The following is a 6,920-nucleotide window of genomic DNA, read 5'->3' as shown; positions in this document are numbered from 1 at the left end:
AAACCAGCTACACTCACAACAGTGTGCTCAGTGCTATACATGTATAAACACAAGGTATAAAATAACAGCCCATTCATAGAGAAGTTAGACTGGTGACAACTTCACACATCACACAAAAAGAATCTGTTTAATCATGAAATCATTTTCTAGGAAGAGAAAAAGACCTAGTCTCCCATGCTAGTATATTTTGTACTGCTCTCAATACCCTCATTCTCCAGTGGACAAGACACCATGATTCCTGGAGCTATTTCTAGCCTGAGGCCGTTCACAAACTAGCGATGCTCCAGAAGGACGCGGGACAGTTTTATGTCAACTTTACCAATCTAAAGTCACCTGAGAGGAGGAAACCTCGATTAAGAAAGGGCCTTCGTAAGATCAGGCTGCAGACAAGCTAATAGAGGATATTATTTTCTTTCTTTTTTTACAGTTAATTTTTTATTTTTTATTAATTAATTAATTTTCCCAGCCTGATCACAGATTCCCTACCCTCCAGTCCTCCCAATCCCTGCCCCCAGCCTCCAATCCCTTTCCTGCCTCCAACCCCTCCCACAACCCATTCTCTCTCCTTTCCCTTCAGAAAAGAGCAGGGCTTCCAGTTGTGTCAGCCATGGGATATTACGTTCCAGTAACACTAGGCACCTCGTCACCTATCAAGACTGTACAAGGCAACCCAGAAGGAGGAAAGGGTCCCAAAAGCAGGTAACAGAGTCAAAGACAGCCCCTGCTCCCACTGTTAGGAGCCCCACTAGAAGACCAAGTGCAGAGGACCCAGATCAGTCCCTTTCAACTTCTCTGGTTGGCGGTTCAGTCTCTGTGAGCCCTCATGAGCGTAGGGCGTTTTCTTCATTAGTAATTGATGGGGGAGGACCCAGCTCTTTATGGGTGGTGCCATCCCTGGCTGGTGGTCGTGGGTTCTATAAGAAAGTAGGCTCAAATGTCATGATGAGCAAGCCAGTGCGCAGTCCTCCTCCGTGGCCTCTGCTTCCGCTCCTGTGGGGGGTCACTGACCTGCTTGAGCTGTCCTGATTTCCTCTGATGGTGAGCAGTGATGTGGCAGCGCAAGACAAATAAACCCTTTCTTACCCAGCTCCTGCTTGTTTCTGTTTGTTTGTTTGCTTGCTTGCTTGCTTGCTTGTTTTGGTTTCTCAAGACAGAATTTCTCTAAGCAACAGCCCTGGCTGTGCTGAAATTCAATCTGTAGACCAGGCTGGTCTCAAACTCAGAGAGTTTGCCTCTGCCTCTCCCTGTTGAGTTCAGGGATTAAAAGCATGTGCCACCATCGCCCAGTTCCAACTTGCTTTCGACCATGGTGTTTCATCGCAACAATAGACCCCTAACTAGAGCAATAACCACCTGTGGTAGTGCTGGCCAGTGACATCCCCGTAGCCATCTGTGTGCCTACTGACCACTTAAAACATGTGAAACATGGTCGATGAAATTGGGGGCTGCATTTTAAATTTAGCTTCAATCTGCTTTATCTTAAAAACTGGTACTAATTTCAATTATCGGGAAACTTAAATATGTGTGGAATAACTCCTGTATATGCGGTTATAAATTTCATAAAATCAAATAAGGAAAAAAAAACCTAACAAAAAACTTAGCATTTAAATTGTAATTAAACTAAATCTCTGCTCATTAAAGTAAAAGATTCCAGATTTCAAATATTTGGTATGAAAAATGTAAAATATATCATTAATATTTGCACATTGACTACTTGCTTAATATATTTTATAACTTTGAATTAAATATAGTATTGTTTTGTTAAATAGAAATACCTTTTGTTTTTATTTCTTTTAATGTGTCTACTAGAAAATTTTAGGTTTTGTTTTAGGCAGTTAGCACCAAACAGATGAATAATATGCCGTATGCAGCAGCATGTTAGAAATGACGAGAGGAACCTGGTAGCAGAAAGGACATCAGTACAGAAAATCAACAAAGCACAATGACCCATCAGTATATCTAAACCATGAGAATATATTCCTGTTTCAGAGGTTCCTAGATATCTGCTGTTATGTACTGTAACTCCTTAAATATGTGTTTATCGTGTACCACAAGTTTAAAAGATATGTGCATTCCGAGATGGTTGAATTGCTCTAATTAAAATATGCATTACTCCATGGACTTGTCGATTTTTGTCATAAGAACATTTAAAATCTCCTCCTTTTTAGCAATTTTCGAAAGTATGACACATTTTTATTAATTATAACAACTTTCATGGTTTGAACATGAAGTATCCCCTCCAGACTTCTTGAAAGTTGTGTTGAAAGCTTGCTCCTCAACTAGAGGCTTCAATTTGGAGACAGTGGAAACTTTAGGAGGTGGGGTCTAGCGGGAGGAAGTACGGCACAAGAGGGGTATGTTTGAAAATGTTTTCTCCTTCTCCATCCTTTTCTCCCTTGGGTGTCCCGTCTGCGGATGGACAGCCCCTGTGGCATGCCCCTGCCTCTGTGATAGTCTGCTTCCTCATTTGTTCAGCAGAGCCGAGGCTATCAAAAGAAAGCTCTGAAATTATGAGCCAAGAGACTGGAGAGATGGCTCGTCCATTAAGAGCACTGACTGCTCTTCCAGAGGATCTGGGTACCATTCCCAGCACACATACAGGGAAACACCAATGCACATAAAATAAAAATAAATACATTTTTTAAAATTATGAGTCAAATTTTTTCTTCCTCTCCTCATGTTGTCTCTAGAGGATATTGTTTGAATGTTGGAAGAACTAATAGAAATTTGAATGGCCATTGCTGTGATTAAATCTGACCATTTGTTATAATGCCTTTGAACACATTTGTGGGAGGGATTGGGGGAAGTGGAGAAATGGGGTAGAGAAAGCCTAAAATGCTCTGAGTTTAATGGGTGATATGGTAGGAGCTTAGGAGACCAGAAACCCAGTAAGAAGGCTGGCGTCAAAGACTGTGCCATGACGTTTCAGGGGAAAACAAGGACTTCAGTGGGACTGAACTAGAAGCTATTCCTGTTACATTCTGCCAAACAACTTGGCTACGGTCCTGAGAATTGGTGCTGAGGTTGACCGAAAAGTGATTGTCTAACTGATCTGGCAGAACAAATTTCAAGGTAATCCGGTATTCGAGATAAGATATGATTATTACTACCTGCTTTTAGTCAGCTGTGTTTATTGTCAACTTGATTCAACCTCGAGTCAGCCCCTATTGCTATAAAAGTACAGTGAGACTTGTGGGGAGGGGAAGTAGAGTAGATAGATGGTCCCAATCCTCGCCTGGGCAGTTTTGGAAAGCTAGCCATCGGTGTGCGTCTGGGGGAGATGGCCCCATTGCGCTCAGACTCGCTGGTGGCTAGCCAGCTCAGCTACCACGCAGGCGCAGATCCAGGACTTTGAACTGGCCCATCCCAACCCCTATCCTATCTATAAGCCACTGAGACAAGTGAAAGGGCCAGTCCTGCAGAACCAAAGCAGCAAGACCTCCATGACTCAGGGAAATAGCAGGATATTCAAGAGGAGTCTCGATGAGGGTCCAGTACTGATGGTGTAGCTGGAGCTGGGACCGCGAACCAGACCAATAACTCATTTCACTGAACATTGGCCAGTGCAGCTGATTGGACAAAAGGGTACAACATGTGACACTGCAGCTTCCACGGAGAGACTCTTTTCTATTTTCTTTTTTCTTTTCGGGGATGATTACAAGGGTATAGTGTAGATACAGGACTGGGAAATGAGGGGGATTGGGATGCATGATGTGATATTCAAAAAGAATCAGTAAAAAAAGTTATTGTGGGGGGCGGGCTGGAGAGATGGCTCATAGGTTAAGATCACTGACTGCTCTTCCACAGGTCCTGAGTTCAATTCCCAACAACCACAAGGTGACTCACAGTCATCCGTAATGAGATCTGATGCCCTCTTCTGGCCTGTGGGCAAACATGCAAGCAAACACTATGTACATAATAAATAAATGAAATCTTTTTTTTTAAGGCAACTCTCCAACTTTATTTGAGATTCAGTAGGTTAGTTCTCATCCACATTGACTGTCTGTAGATTTTTGAATGTGGTAACAGGCACATAAGTTACCAATGTGTAGAGTTTGTTTGGCGAGTCCTCATCCTCATTACGTTTTCTGGACAAACGTACCCGGATACGGTATGGAACGTTCCTTATTCCTTTGGCCCAGACGGCTTTATTGAGCCTGGTATCAATCCGCACATCTGGAGTCCCCATCTCCTTCGTAGCAAATTTCCGGATTTCTTTGAGTGCCCTAGGAGCACGCTTCTTGAAGCCCACGCCATGGATGCGCTTGTGAATGTTGATGGTGTACTCTCGGGTCACCACTTCGTTGATGGCAGAACGGCCCTTCTTCTTCTCGCCACCCTTCTTTGCGGTGAAGCAAATTTTTTTTTTTTTTTTTGAGCCATTCTGCCGGGCCCAAGCTGGAAAGATAAATGAAATCTTTAAAAAAAGAAGAAGAAGGAAAGAAAAAATAAGAAAAATAAGTACTGTTTTTTTAAAAAAAAAAAAAAAAGTTATGGGTGGAAAAGGTAGGTAGAAAAACTTGCAGTTTGGTCAGGAAATCTAATGTAAACTTGAGGCCAAGGAACTGATTATTTCTGAAGAGATTAACGCCATTTTTTCAAGGCTCAAAATATTCTGCACTGAAACGACAGGAATGATGCTTAAAGGGCATTTTAGGAAAGGTCCAGACCCCACCCATCACAGACTGAAGACTCTAAGAGTGTGAACTCATATGAAAGACTTTCCTTTGAGAAAAGAGCACGTCTGAGTCACCTCTCCTGCTTACCATGCTTGCACGGGACCACCAAAGAGGTTGTTTCCCCAGGACTCGTTTTGCCATGTTCAGTAACCCAGATGCTCAGAAACCAACGAGGACACTCTCCTAGAGTTCCAGAGAGCGTACAGATTTGCAGCAAGCTCTGGCAATGTCCACAGGATGCTAGTTTTACAGATATTCACAATTCAAAAGTTAGGGAGGAATGGAGACTTCCACCCGGATTCCAAAGGGGACCTGTAAAACCAGGAAGTATGGGAGAGGGTCAGGCGGCCCCTAAGGTACAATGTGTGAAGAGGAAGGTGAGGTCTTCTCGGTAATATGGAGATCATGGGGTGTTAGAAAACGTTAAATGCTCGCTGTGAACGCACAGATTGTAAGGATAACTAGCCCACAAGAGAGGCCGGATGCCAGGCATGGAACTACAGGATTCAGAGTGTGTTCTCCAGGGTCTCAGGCCTTCTCCAGGAATCCTTCCTTCTTATTCTCCTGTTCCTCCCTTGGAGCGACTATTCATTCTGTAGTACTGTTTCTTACAATAATAGGATTATCTTTTGATTTTTCAGGTAGTTGCATCTAAAAGGTTACCTGTTGCTGTTGTTGTTGTTTTTGTTTTGTTTTGTTTGTTTTTATTTTTTTAGGTGCCTTCACCCAGTTCCCATATATATATATATATATATATATATATATATATATATATATATATATATATGGAGAGAGAGAGAGAGAGAGAGAGAGAGAGACTTATTCTTACTTATGAATGCCCAACCTTAGCTTGGCTTAAGTCTAACCAGCTTTTCTAAGTTAAATTAGCCTATTTCTCTTCTTCTATGTCTGGACTTTTTAGCTTTCTTTATTCTATATGTCTTTCTTCCCTTCTTACTCTGTGACTGGCTGCATGGCTGGGCCCTGACGTCCTCCTCTCCTTCTCCTTTTCTTGATCCTCCCTCTTCTCTTTCTCTTCTCCTATTGATGCTCTCTGGACAGCCCTGCCTATCCTTTCTCCTGCCTATCTATTGGCTGTTCAGCTCTTTATTAGACCAATCAGGTGTTTTAGGCAGGCAAAGTAACGTAACCGTACAGAGCTAAACAAATGCAGCATAAAAGTATGCAACACATCTTTGCTTCACTAAACACATACTCCACAACATAAATGAATGTAACACATTTTGAAATAATATTCCACAACAGTTATCTTGAGTATAAGAAGAGACTTTAAGCTTGGACTTCTGAATGTTATTAAAACTATTAAGATTGGGACTGAAGAAATGGTTGCTGGTGCAGAGGGTCTGAGTTCAGATTCTATTACTGACATGGTGACTCACATGTGACTTCAGTTCCAGGGGATTCCATGTCTTCTTCTGACCTCAGTGGCCACCAAGCAAGCATGTAGTGCACATACATGCATGCAAGCAAAAGATGCATACACATAAAATAAATGTTGAAAAATACACTACTATTTTTGAAACTCTTACATTTTTTAAGGAAATGGCCATGAGCCAGAAAGTGCCCTTTGAATATGAAATGTTCCATGAACTCATGTGTTGAATGCTTGATCTGTGAGACTAAAACAGGAACACTATCCCTTGCAGGTTAAGAATTCTGTGCTTAGTTAAGACAGTTAAAAACAAATTCCTGTTTGTGCAGTGCAGGTTAAGGTTTCTGTTTGTAGTTAATAAAAAAGTTCTTCCTAGCCGGGCTGTGGTGGCACACGCCTTTAATCCTAGCACTTGGGATGCAGAGGCAGGCGGATCTCTGTGAGTTCGAGGCCAGCCTGGTCTACAAGAGCTAGTTCCAGGACAGCCTCCAAATCTACATAAAAACCTTGTCTCCAAAAAAAGCAAAAAAACAAAAAACAACAAAAAAGGAAAAGAAAAAGAAAGCAAAAATTTCTCCTAGACAGCAAAGAAGACCCTAAGAGAGACATACATGGATCCACCTAGGAAGGAGAAAAAGACAAGATCTCCTGAGTAAACTGGGGCCATGGGGGCCATGGGAGAGAATGGAAGGAGAGAGGAGAAGAAGGAAGGGTGAGAAAAATGTATAGTTCAATTAAAAACAATAAATAAAATAAAATAAGGATAAGTTCTTGTTTGTCCTCTGTTAAATCCTTGCAAGTTATGGTTTCTGTTTGTAATTAAGAATAAGTTCCTGCCAGCCCTTCTT

At 41.9% G+C, this 6,920-nt stretch overlaps 1 pseudogene; it reads right to left on the bottom strand.

Annotated features, from left to right (window-relative positions):
* Positions 1-3,934: 3,934 nt before the first annotated feature.
* On the bottom strand, positions 3,935-4,820 carry LOC148119581 (large ribosomal subunit protein eL31 pseudogene; annotated as a pseudogene).
* Between the last annotated feature and the right edge of the window lie 2,100 nt (positions 4,821-6,920).

The sequence above is a fragment of the Myodes glareolus genome, chromosome 16 (assembly GCF_982192425.1).
Source record: "Myodes glareolus chromosome 16, mMyoGla1.1, whole genome shotgun sequence".
Taxonomy (NCBI): Eukaryota; Metazoa; Chordata; class Mammalia; order Rodentia; family Cricetidae; genus Myodes; species Myodes glareolus.
Note: the sequence above shows the minus strand (reverse complement) of the source record. Positions and strands in the feature narration are given on the sequence as shown.